The sequence below is a fragment of the Corvus brachyrhynchos genome, unplaced genomic scaffold, assembly GCF_000691975.1.
Source record: "Corvus brachyrhynchos isolate BGI_N302 unplaced genomic scaffold, ASM69197v1 scaffold103, whole genome shotgun sequence".
Lineage (NCBI taxonomy): Eukaryota > Metazoa > Chordata > Aves > Passeriformes > Corvidae > Corvus > Corvus brachyrhynchos.
Genome location: NW_008237436.1, coordinates 5076281 through 5089429, shown reverse-complemented (window position 1 = coordinate 5089429; position 13149 = coordinate 5076281). Strand labels below are relative to the sequence as shown.

Below are 13149 nucleotides of genomic sequence, written 5' to 3'. Positions count from 1 at the left end.
TATTGTCTATGTGCTGTTAAATTGTTCCCTTCTTGATTATCATAATTTTATTTTTCTTCTTTTTCATATGTGTGCAAACATATGCATATATCTCAATATACATTAATCTAGATTACATCAGAGTGTGTGTATATATATATATACATATATGGACATTAATGTTATATTCTTTACCAATTTTGTCATTAAAAATCAAGATCAGCCACTAGCAAAGCATTCACTACTCAAAGGAAGGGAGCCATGCACTTAAATATAAATGACACATTAAACAAAGACACGGGCACACACAGGTGTGGGTGCGCCTTGTACACAAAACCCAATCTTACTCACCTGCTTAAAGGCACACTGCCTGTCTGAAGGGGATCATATTACTCTCCTTTGTTGAGCAGATCCTTTAACACCAGGAGGGAGATGGTGCTGGGGGACCAGCCCAATGTCACAGATGGCTGGGCATGCTGCAGGTTTCTGTTCCTCAGACTCCTGAGTATTAGGAACATTTTCAAAGTAGCATTGCTCACTCCTTTCCAGGTGTCTCATAAACCTAGAGGATTTATTCCATTGGAAAAAGGGCAGTGAGGTGCTCTTTATAATCCCTATACCACCCACTTACCAGTAATCAATTACTGAAAGGTGACCACCAAGTCCCATTGGACATGAAGAAGGTGCTCAATTACTGCCTTGGGAGAACATCAGGGTGCTGCAGCTCACCCACCTGCTTTCCAAATTGTCACGGCTCTGACTGTACCAAGGTCAGAAAATCCTCTCATCCCAGGACAACTTCCAAGATGGCAAAGACCATCCCTTTCCACAAGTTCAGAGAGGAATTCTCAACTTCCCCAAAATTTCAAAGCAGGCAAACTCCAGTGTTTTTTCTCAGTATCTGCAGAAAAGTTGATTTGGGTTATCTGTGACGATACACAAAATCCATTTTGAAATGAACAGTCATTTTTGACCAAAATAAAGGAGGGAGGTTCCTGCTGTGGAAGTCATGAGCAGAGTACTTCAAACACTCAGAATTCAAGCTTCAAAGTCTCCAAAATGGAAATTGTGATGCCCTTTCTTCTGCACAAAGCTCCAGCTGTGATTATCAACAAACGTGGCAACACAGTAAGCCATTCACCAGGGAAAAGGTTGGATAGGCATTAATTCCCCTACTGCAGAAACACTCACCATACAACGCTTAATTTGCAGTGGGGAATTTGATGTTACAATCACTTTCCAACTGCAGGCACAATGAAAGGTTGGGATAGGATTCAATACAAGATCACCACCACCCAAGTGTTGCAAAAACAGGTTAGAGAAATACCTTTTAGACTCACACTGGATATAGTGCACCCTGCCTCAAAGCAGGGAAAACTCAGGTGCAGCCAGACATGTTTGTTTTGGCAGGGTTAAATCATTAAACCACATCTTCCTCTCCCCAGACTACTGCCTATCATCCCACAGCTGTACCTGTAACCACCTGGGCAATCATGCTGAAAACAGCACCACTGAAACAAACTCAACACTGTGACTAGAGCTGACTGGATGGCAAGCTACCACAGATAGCAGCCAGGGCAGAGGAGAGGGATGTGACACTTTCCAGGATAGATTCCCATCTGAGAAGCACCATCCAGTGAAAGGTGTCTTCAGTGCCCTCAGCCCTTTTAGCCCACACCTCAAATTTCAGCTGGTGAGGATACTATCAGCTCAAAACAGCACCCAGATGTTTTGAGGAGGACAGCACCACATTTGCCATCCACAGCTCCTCAGAGATAAAAAGTTAAGGAAATGCCTTCCTGCCTAGCCAATAAAGGGCATCACACTTCTCTAATTACATGAAGCACTATTTTCTGATGAAAAAGCATCTAACTGAAAAGTCTCCCACCAGCTCTAGTACAGTCTCGTCAAATAGTTCCTCAGCATGACTTCAAATTACACCTTGCAAGAAAATTGCTTGATTTAACTCCCTCAATTGATCATAACACCAAAGGGGATCTCCACTGATAATTAAACTTCCCAAATGAAAACCTGAGACACGCTGGCAGGAATTCACCTGAAACAACCCATCGCCCATAATCTGCCAGGGACTCAGCCTTGGTATTGAGCAGAAAAAAATTAATGCTCTGGGAAACAATATTTAATAAGTGAGCTTCTATTTCCTTAAACCCAGATAAAATGAAGACAGATCTTTGCTTAGCCAAAAGTCCTGGTCGTGTCATTCAGCATACAGCAGTTGTGGTCCTTGGACAACATTGCTCGGAAGAAGGTGGGAAATGTCCTTAGGGGATAAGGAAGTAAGTTAGACAGCAACAGAAGTTGGTTTGTTATTAAAACAATAGTGGAGAAACAAACAAAACATTAAGAGCCCCAACCTTCATGCAGAACAAAAAGTATCCTGCACAGACATGGGACACATCTAATCATACTGACAGAAGAAAGGAAGGAGAAGGCTTCCCCAAACACCGTTATTTCACCAGGACGAAGGGCACAGCTGAATTGAGATTTTCAGGTGCAGAAAACAAGCAGATCAAAGTGGGTATAAATAATTGGATTTTGCTATGTCCCTGAGCAGTGGGGAGCAGGTGGAGGCCAGCAGGTAGGTCATGGTGAACAGTGGCAGCTCCAGCTGGAGGCAGGGCCATGAGGCAGCAGCAGACCCTGGTCACCCTTGCCAAGCAAGCCATGAGCATCCTGCCTGAGTGATGGGCTGGATTATGGACCTGTGGCCACTCCTATGGATCAGCATGTCTGCAGGTCAGATGTTTCTTGAACAGGCACACTCCCAGCACTGCTGCACCAATTAAAAAACTGTCCCAATTAACAAAACGCTGTCTCAATAAAAACTTCCTCCATTACCAAAAAGAGTACTGAATTGAAGCAAAAGGTCCCTTTACTGGGAAAGCAGGAGTTGTTTTTGTGAATGAGGTGGAAGTGTTTGAAGAGCTTTTTCAAAGGAAACACTCCGTAACAAACCTCAAAAGAACTGCTCACACAAGGCAGAACACAGCGTGTGCTGGACCCACACTTGTTCAGGGAGGAAGTGGAACAGAAATTTTAAGTGGTCAAGTCATGGGGCTCCCTGTGCCTTATGCCAAGGTGGTTGCAGGCTTCTGAGAAAGGTTTTGCTCTCCCTGGGTAACCGTGTATGCAAATTAAGCATTCAGAGTCAGGATGGATGGGGCTTTGAGTAACCCCATGGCAGGTGGATTGGACTGCATGGAACTTCAAAGGTTTCTTCCAATCCAAACCATTCTAGGATTCTATGAAAATTCAAATTATGCTACATCACTCCTTTAGGCTTCTGCAATCAAAACAAAGCAATTAGAATTCATTTTTGTTAATTTAGTTTTTCCACTGATTTGCAGGCCATTCAAGGGCTTGCCCCATGCAGCATTCCAAGTGAGATCTATCAGCCCTGCACCCTGGTGTGGCTGTTGGAGAGTGACTCAACACAGTGGAAGAATTAAGAAAAACTTCCCTTTTCTGAAGAAACCAAAGTTAGTTTCTAAAGGAACACACAAGCTGAATTTAAAAATATATTACGACCTTCTGAGGGCACTTGCATGACTACAGACCTAATACTAAAGCATTTTGCAAGTATGATTTGCACCATACAGAAGAGAAGCTGACTGTGAAAGGAGCTAAAATGTTTGCTTTTAGATTCAGTATTCCCACATTCCAGACATGATTCAAGGGCTGGGGAGGGATCAGCTCCTTCCAAGCACCACATGCTCATCATTGCAGGCACAGACAAGCACTTCACACCCCTTGGCTGGTGCGTGCAGACACATCCTCTCCTGCAGCAGAGAGGCTGCTGCACGTCTGCAGTTTCAGGGGTGGCTCTTCCAAGTAATTCCCACTGTAAAATTCTTCAGAAAAGCCTTCCCCTGAGAGACAGTGCCCTGATGCATACTGGAATGATTCAGCAATGACTGAATCCTACCATCTGATCCAACTAGTACTGCCCATTGACCAGACACACCCCACTGACCAGGGTCGCTCAGTGCTGAAGGAAACAACAAGTGCACAACTTGGATGGGCCACTGATGCCTCAGCTGCCTTGAACAGCATGAGAAGCCCCCACACAAGGAAGCCCTAAATGAGGCAGTCTGGGTAGCCCAATCCAAGGCAGAGAAGCATGCTGAGCACCAATGGTGTGGCCACGTCCCCACTGTAACTGGGATATGGCAATGTTCCAACTTATTGGGCAGTAAATGACTCCCTTTCTCTGCCAGTCCATGACATGAGCCTCACCAGGGACCGTCGTTTTGTGATGGGAATTGGTTGTGCAGGTCAGTCGCAGAGCCTGGCTGCCAGGACTACAGGATATGCCTACATCAGTGTAGCCTAGACATACACCCACAGAAAAATGAGAGCAGAAGATGGTGCAAGGAGGTGGAGCAAAGGAGATAAAGCATGGGGCTATATGGAAAAAAATTCAGTCTCAGAAGTGTTTTGCAAATTATCCTACAAGCCATCACTGCAAAGACTTCACAGCTCCTAAAGTGATGGGTTTACAACAAAATGCCTCAGAAAACTGCATCTGTTTTAGGCATTTAAGTCCAAAGTAAGTACAGAGCATGGCAAATCATACAAGCACGATGTTTGATTAGTATGTCAGTGGGGTAACCAAACATTCCTATTTTCACACACAGATATCAGAACCTAGTTTTGATATATTCTACTTAAATAAATCTCATCAGAAAAGAGCTAAAACACTGATGTGGAATTAAATTTCACAGTGAGGAAGGTGTGGAGGATTTTTGCTTTGGGTAAATACTCTTTTCTTAGGCACAAGTTCACCATTCAGCTCTCTCCTGCTCTGGGACAGGAGAGCTGTTGTTTAAGAAGAGTTTTGCCTCCACCTAATCCAAACATTCAAGGCTGCTGATGGGGAAGAACTGGGGAAAAGAGGCATCCAAACACAGCCCAATTCATATTTATCTCAGAACATCTATCAAAACTATAACAAAAGGCTTCCCACTCCTGTGTCGGATGAGAGCAAGACTTGCTGAAGTTTGTGGGATTTTAACGGGTTTTTTTCCCTCAAAAAGCAAAGATGACACTGACCAGCCAAACTGTGAGCCAGACCACAAGCCACACATTTCAGATCTCACTGCTGACAATGCCATGCAGAGGGATCCTGCACCACCTCAACACAGGACTCCACACTGGGCAGCCCCAAGAGGGATTTGAGCAGAAAGCTGCTGCATGTAATCATTGAAGGAGCAGGGACAATGCAGAAATACCAGGAGGTAAGAAATGCAAAAAGTTGACAGACTTGGCCTGAGCCTAGCCATGAGGTCACTGCAAAGTACACTGCAGATTCAGCCCCCTGGTTTGCACAAGGAGAAGCATTACCCTGTAGCCACTCTTAACAGTTTATTTTGCCATCTGTGTGGCAGAAAGCCAGGTCTTACAACCCACATCTCTCCATGAAGAGAGCTAGTTCTAGCTCCCTTGGAAGCACAAGTCAACTTACAGAAGTAATTCACTCCTGTGAGCAAAAAACCAGATGTGTCATCTACTTTTTATTCAACCCCATCAGCGTTGTAGTTATCTAATCTGTAGGCTAAAATCTTACTCAGATTTCTGAATTTACTGAAATAAATAATAGCCACCTGCACCTCCCTACTCTTCATGCAGAAGCCTGGTCTGCTCCAAAAAATGCTCCTGCAATCCAGTGACAGAGAAGTGAAGCCACGCAGCACACAGTCCTGTCAAGGGAAGTTACACTGCTCTCCTTAAAAATAATTGTGTCCCTATCAACAAAATACAGTGTTTGGAGTAAGTGTGCTCTTTTTATTGGCAGAAAAATTACTAATATCATCCAGTCTAACTTTTTATAACATTATTATATTTTTCCACATCATCATTCTGGCATCAAAGGAAATCATTCCTAATTATGTTTATGGGACTGGGGGAATACACAGAGAGACCTAGATATGACAGTCTAGGAGAAGTATGGTGAAATGCATAATGCAACACCTCTCAGAACATGTACAGCGATGTCTGTCCCCATGTCACTTACCTAGAACAAGAAACTTTGAAGTATAATAAGTTCTGCTGCTGCAAGGTGCTTTAAGTGACAGCAAGAAGGAAACAAACTGGCTGTAAATATTCTTCTTAGCTCCACTCAGCTGGGACTTGCAAAAGAAAATAGGTGGGTTTAAAGCAAGGTAAGTGAAACAAATGGTAATTACCATTTTCACCCCAAGGGTCTGAACAGGAGCATGAAAAGCAAAGCACTGCTGTTGTGTTTTTGATGGTGCTCTACACCATGCTGTTCTGCTCTCCAGGTATTTCCTTTGAAGGAAAAAACAGGTTCAAAAGTTCTCTAACATCTGTGACCATTTATCTGGAGCAGCCAAAGTACAGCAGTGTGGTTTTATCACTGATACAAGTTTCTTTGGGGGTCATCCTTGTGTTTCTTCACACGCCAACCAGGTTATGAGGGGCAGGATTCCTCTTGATTAGCTTCAGCCTGCTCCAGAGCAGACACAGGGACTTAGGGCATCATCTCACCCCCCTCTGTAACCAGCAGGCTAAGACAGGCACCTCCAGGCATAAACTTACCGCTTGGAGGAGAGGTGGGAGCTATGGCCCTCCAGAGTTACTTGCTTTCCCTAGCTACTGCAGGGCTCTAGCAAACATCTACAAAAACTCCACCAGACTAATGCTCAAGACAGGGACTGCACGTGGACCCAGCTGAAGGAAAAAACACCTCAATGAATTTTGACAGGTCTTTCTGTGGACAGTTAATAAAAGGATGTGAAAGTCTCTGAATAGTCTTAGGGGTTTTAACAACTCAGACATGCACTTCTCTCACAAGAGCAACAACTCCTCCTTACATTTGCTTTCCTCAAAAATAATAGTGTTTTCTGGAGAAACACTTGGATTTCAGGACTGTCCAAGCACTGATCCTAGAGCTTCCAGAGCAAAGCATAAACATTTTGCTTCTGCTCTTCTCCAGTTACTTAGCTGTTACACTTTTCACTGTATTGCTTGTGTTGGTACTTTTCCTGAACTATAAAGCTGCTAGAAGCCAAATTTCTGTTCCCATCTCACAGAAGTTCTCACTTCCAAAATCCCAACAAACACCTATTGTTTTTCTCCTCCAAGATGTAGTACCTCCACCCTAATCCATCTATCCAGCGCCTTCATTTTGCTCGCAGTGCCAGAACATTTTGCTCCTTTTTTCCAGCCAACTGCACAGCCAGACATTAGGTCGTGTCTAATGTACCTGTACTCAGCACAGACAGACATACAACGGTACAGCACTTCTGCACTTCAAACCTAGATCAGCCAAGTGCTGTATTCTTCTCAATGGCCTCCTCTCAGCTTTTGGAAGCTATAAGCACATAAACCAGCCTGTCCCTGCAACCTGAGACAAAGAGTAAGAGTCTTCAAATCACATATGTTACAGGTCACCCTGTTTTGTGAACTTTTTGGAGGGAGAAGAACAAAGTGGCATGCAGCAGCACCCTTTGCTTGGGCAGTATCTCACATGGGTCATCAACCAGCTGTCAGGCAGTGTGCAACCCCAAGGAAAATTTCATCAGCAACCTAATGATAAAAGACTATATTCTGGTTACCTGAGATAACTAATCCCCTCTGGAATATTTTCTAAAGATACAACACATTATTTAGTTTGTTAACTGAAACTGCTTTATAAAAGAGTTACTTCAACAAAACAACCCTAGTTCTAAAAATTCAACAATGCATTTTTCCAATAGTTTAAGAATTTGTCACCTGACAAAAGCAAGCTACTGTTCAGTTTAAGGAAACAGTTCATTTATCAAATCACAGTAATTTCTTGTTCAGTGCATTTACTCCTGCTGCATAGCTATCCCAATAAACCTCCTACATCAGCATTCCCAAATGAAGCTATGACTAGCATTAACAATGGACTGATTTTGCTATGGTTTGAAGCTTGTACTTTTTTTTCCCCCCTCCTTCCTTTCTTATTTTCCAGGACTGGTTTGGCTTACTGACTCCAGATTTCACAGTAAACAGTCTGGGGCAGCAGATTCTTTGGAAGCATGTTCTCCCAAGCCCTGATGTCAGAATGCTTTACCCATAAAATTAAAAGGGGATTTTGCATGGCATCTCTTTTATAGCAACAAAAAGTGGCACTACACCACAACCCACAAATACCCACCAAACTCAAGGCAAACTCACCTTTGGTTTAATCAAGCCACCGAACCAACGTGGCCCACTGCCAACACATAGAGCAGCACAGTTACCAGTGCAGACTTGTTTCCTTACAGCTCCAAGTGCATCATCTGCAGCCGTAAATGTACCCACATGCCTGATACCACCATTGCCTTTCACCTCCCAGACATCATCCTCACTGCTCTGTGGGCTGAGCTCTCTGTGCAGCATCCCAGACCACTTCACTCAAACACTGCTAACCAGAGTTACAAATATTTTCTAGAGAAACACCATACTATTTGCTTTGCCAGCTGAAACTTCAATGATATAACCTAGCTGCTAACTCATGTTAGCAAAGACCTACCAGTGAAGCAGCCTGTGCTTCCCAGCCTCGAGGTGACACAAATCTGAAGAGAGCTCTCCTAGATGTATCAGGCAGAAAACTGAAGCAGCAATTGCCTCTGCAGCTGGGATGCCAGTGAGCAGCTGCCAGCAGCAAACTCTTCAGTAGGCACAACTGCAGCCACAGACAATGTGCATGCACACTACAGCTCATTCTTCTCAGTCGTATTAAAATACCTGGTAGTCTCTTGCAGTCAGGTCCACACACATCCACGTGAATCATGGCACACACTTTCTCTTTGACAGAATGTGTTTCAGGAATAAGTAAATTATCTGGTATGGGGCATTTTAAACTGCTTACCTGAATCAAAACTGGGGATAAACCCTAGTTAAACAAAAAGCTCATTGACATTATACGTTTTTAAACTCCACATTGGCTTATAATAAACTTTGTGCAATGGATGACTCAAAAAGGCACTAAATTTCAATAAAACATAGCTTGCTCAGTAAATAAGGGTCGTAATTAAAAGCAAGTCCTCAAAAGCAAGATATTAAGTGAAATCCTCATCCTTGTAATTAAAAAATTAAATGGGCCACTAAGATCTACAAGGAAAGATACAAATGAATTACAAGGATGCAGAAAATAAGGCAAAAGTGAATTGGGAAATTTGTACAGCTCAGGAAAGCCTGCTAAGATATTTCACTGCTAATCTTGTGAAAAGGAACCCAAGAGTTACTCCTCATCTCAGAAAGGGGAAGGAGAAAGAGGAATGTAAGAAAATATGATGCTAAACACTACCATTAAGTAGACTAATAAATTTAATGTTTCCGACAACATAGCAATCACATGGATCTCTCAGACAAAGGGTCAAGACATGGCACAGAAGGCACTAAGGAACTGGTATGATTTACAGAAAAACTGAAGGAGGGATCCTGTGTTGCTGTGAAATAAAGTTTTCTGAACTGCTTTTCACTTGAATAGGAAAAAACAAAAACAACAAGACCAAAACCAAAACCAAACAGAAACTGAAAAATTATACCTAGAACCAAACATCTCACAGTATTCTATTTTGGAAACTCTGAAGTCAGGCACTTCTGATACCATTCACAGGATTTATGATCCACCACCTTGGTGATCTCCGGCAGCATCAGGGACCCTGGCAACGGCAGCAGCTGCGGGCGCACCGCTCCGGGGGGTTTTTTTTGGGCAAGAGGCATTAGATTTCTACATACAACAACAGGAAGGTGGGAGCCCCAGCTCCTGATTCCTGATACCCCCAAACTGCCCAGGAACCACAGGCAATAGTCAAGAGTCCTGCAACAAGTGGGCCCGTCATATGGCAAGTGATAGACGTCATGTTTTGTTTGACCATCAGACTCAGTTATGCCTTTTTCTTTCCCTTTCTTTTTCTTTTTTTTTCTTTTTTTGTTTCCAGTAGGTTTTAGTTGCCAGTAACGTTGCAACAACTGCACTAAGGAGGAAGTGCCCAAGTACCAAAACAATCCCACCCTTATGGCAGAACTGTCATAACTTTTTCCAAAGTCCTTGGGGTTTCCAAGAACCTCAAAAGTTTCTTGAGATAAACACTTAGACCATTCATGCCTTCTTTTATACTCAGTGGAAAGCAGATGAGTACATGAGCACGTCAGGTCACAACTCATTTATTTAAGTGTACTGGGCTGAGGTGAAGCACGCCCAGGAATGTCCATCCCTCCCCTGGCTGAACACCTTGGACATGGATGAGTACATATACCCAGATGAATGCCACCTTCAACACCATTCAGCACATGACCGATTTTCAATGATTTTGACCCTGGGATGATGAAGGATGGGGCTATAACAGGTAATGAAAAAACCCCTAGGATACTGCCAAACAAACAGAGCACCCACCCTGGGTTACTAACTATGGGTCAGTATTGACACAGCTGACCCCAACCAGCTCTGCCTGAAGCACTGAAATAGCTCTCCACACCACACAGCCTCACAGTGCTGATGGTCAGTAGCACCAGTTTCTTCACATACAGTGTTAAGTCAACAGGACTTCTTAGCTCACCCTTCAGGAGAGGCAAAGGGGCTGTGTCGCATCCCCATATGCCTCTGTCACCAGGACGGCACAGCCAATAAATCTCACCAGGATCAAGCCAGCATCTACCCAGCCCATCTGCAGACAAAGTAACTCACACTCTTTTCCTCCTGACCCACTCTACACCGATGCTTTTGGCATCACAGATATGGGTCAAGAGAAGATAATTAAAGTTACCACTTTGTTTTCTACTCACTTAGAGCTGGGATACAATTGGAAGCGACATTTCTGAAAGGCTATCAAACTCTCATTAACCTGTCCTCAAGGTTGAGGAGCTTGCTAGAGCAAGGGTGAACTAAAGGTAGCGGAGGCAATAATTGCAATAAGACCCCTGCCCTCCTTCACTCGAACCATATTTCTCCCTCTTTTCTTTCCCAGCTGCTTTTTCTTCTTTTCCCACCACTCCTTTTTTCCCTTCCACTCACATACACTAGGCCATCAACTGTGCTCAACACCAGGCAGATTGGCACTTGCTCCTGTCATCTCAGATTCATGCTCTTAAGGTTGGAAAAGGACTCCAAGATCACCAAATCCCACCATTTACCGTGTCACACAACTTAAAGCAGAGACACAGAGCTCAGGCCCACCACCATGAGAATGAACGTTACCTGCCATCTGGCAAGAGATTACACAGGAAAAAGGAGGGAAAAAAAAAAAAACAAAGAAGGGGAAAAAGAAGGAAAAAAAAAAAAAAGAGGGAGTGACAAATCTTTCAACAGTACACCTTGGAACTGGTTTCTCCAGTAACTGGTTAAAGAGTTACTAGCTTCCTCTTCCCTGAGTCAGTTGCTTCCGTTTAGAAAAAATATGGCAAGAATATACTCCAGGAGGAGTCAAGAGCATATTGCGTCTCACCCACACTCACAACTGAGCTGCTTGAATTAGAAGCCTAGTAGGCCTCAGACTTCTGTTACAGCCCACTCCAACAAAGAAGTGCCTTCTGAACACACCTCCTCACTGTTAAGCACAGCCCTACAAGCAGCAAGGCTCAAAACTTTACAAATACCACCAAAGTGGCGTAAGTCGGGGACTAAACACCCATTAGTTCCCCTGCTCAAGAAAAGGCTTTATTTCGAAGCCAATGTGACCATCTAAAGAACGCACGTGATGGAGCACAGTCGAGGTCTGTCCCTGTCAGATCGTTCAAAATGCAACATACTCAAAATACTTGAATGCTAAGTAAATGTCAAGACTTGTAGCAATGCATGAGCTTGCTCCTGCTTTGTGCCAGGGTCAGCACTTGCAGCTATGGAGCCTGCGCCATTACACAGTCCCTCCTCTTTCGCATTAGATGGAAAGCTTGTCCAAAAACATGTCAGTTGGCTGCTGAAGGTAACAGAAGTCCACAGAGTACCTGACAGGTAAATTTGCACCTGTTCTTTCCAAGTTTTCATTGTATTTGCCTCTAACTTGGAGACAGCAGACACTCAAGCATCAGCGAGTGACTGAAGGGCTTCAAGAGGCATTGCTGTCCCACTGCAGAGGGTCCCACATGACACCGGCATTGCCATGTGTGACCACATCTTCACCACTTGTCCCCATGGCTTAGCAGAGTCCACAGAGGTGGGAAAAGGGAGGCAGGGTAGGATACCGCTAGTTCTGCTGATGTTGGACTACACGTTGAAGTTGTTGCTCGAGCACAAAGTAACAGCTGCAAATGACCACAGGGAACATGCTAACTCATGAACCTTCAGCACCATTATCATCTCAGCTTTCCTGCCCATATCTGCAGCCTCTCTAGAGCTGCAACTGCCTTTCTGTCTTGAGTCTATACAGCACCTACAAAAACACCACTGTGCTCCAAAACTAAGGTTTCTAGCAGCTGACACTAGAACCAACTAGCAATTCCATATGTAGTCTCAATCTTCCTCTCCAGCCTTAGCAGCATATAAATTTCCTCTTAATAATTTTTAGTAAGTTCCCCTTGCTCCACCCCATCTGCCACACACATTCACACATACATATGCAAAAAAAGATGAGAGGCACCTGTCAGCCAGGACAGCTGCCTGCAAAACGCTGACAAACCAAATGGAGACAAGTCCCTGTCCTGATCACAGGAGTTGGTTCGGGAGCAGCAGACTGCAGGAACTCCTGGGGTACGGGGCTAGCTCGAGCACTATGAGCCCTATGGTCGATACTGGCATTTTTGGTAAATTCTCAGTCTCTTTTGCAGTTTGACGAAGGAAGCCAAGCACAGTATGGCAGTCTCTCGGGAGCTACCCTGAACATAGAAAGGCCGTCAAGGACGGCTTCTCCTTAGCACCTGGGCCTTCACCTCCAGCACAGCATGTTCCCTGCGCCGCAGAGAAGACAAGCAAAAAAAAGGGTTAGCTCGGGAGCAGGCACACACGGCTGCATGCTCCCCAGCTCCGCGCTGGCCCTCTCCATCCCTGGCAGTGCCCTGGGGACACTCGCTCCGGCAGCGCCAAGAAACGCCCTTCCCGCCACCATTGTGGGGGCGGCAGAGCGGCTGCGACCCGACCCGGCAGCCCGGGCTGAGGTCAGGCGAGGGGACGGGAGAGCTCCCGGAGGGGACCGCCCGGGGGCCACAGCAGGCCCTGAACGCGCACGCTGCGCCCGCCCCCAG

General features: G+C 44.7%; 1 protein-coding gene across 4 annotated transcripts in view; it reads right to left on the bottom strand.

Annotated features, from left to right (window-relative positions):
* The window catches only part of SLC7A1 (solute carrier family 7 member 1), a 50762-nt gene that overhangs the window by 31065 nt on the left and 6548 nt on the right, over nt 1-13149 (bottom strand). The window contains exons 2-3 of one of the 4 annotated variants that reach the window (XM_017731369.1): nt 713-880; nt 331-541 (exon numbers count right to left, since the gene is read on the bottom strand). The exons of 2 other annotated variants lie outside the window; for them this stretch is intronic. The gene's annotated coding sequence lies outside the window, so the exon portion shown is untranslated. Of the gene's footprint in view, nt 1-330; nt 881-13149 lie in introns of all 4 variants that reach the window. One more of the 4 variants, XM_017731368.1, reaches the window with a different exon arrangement.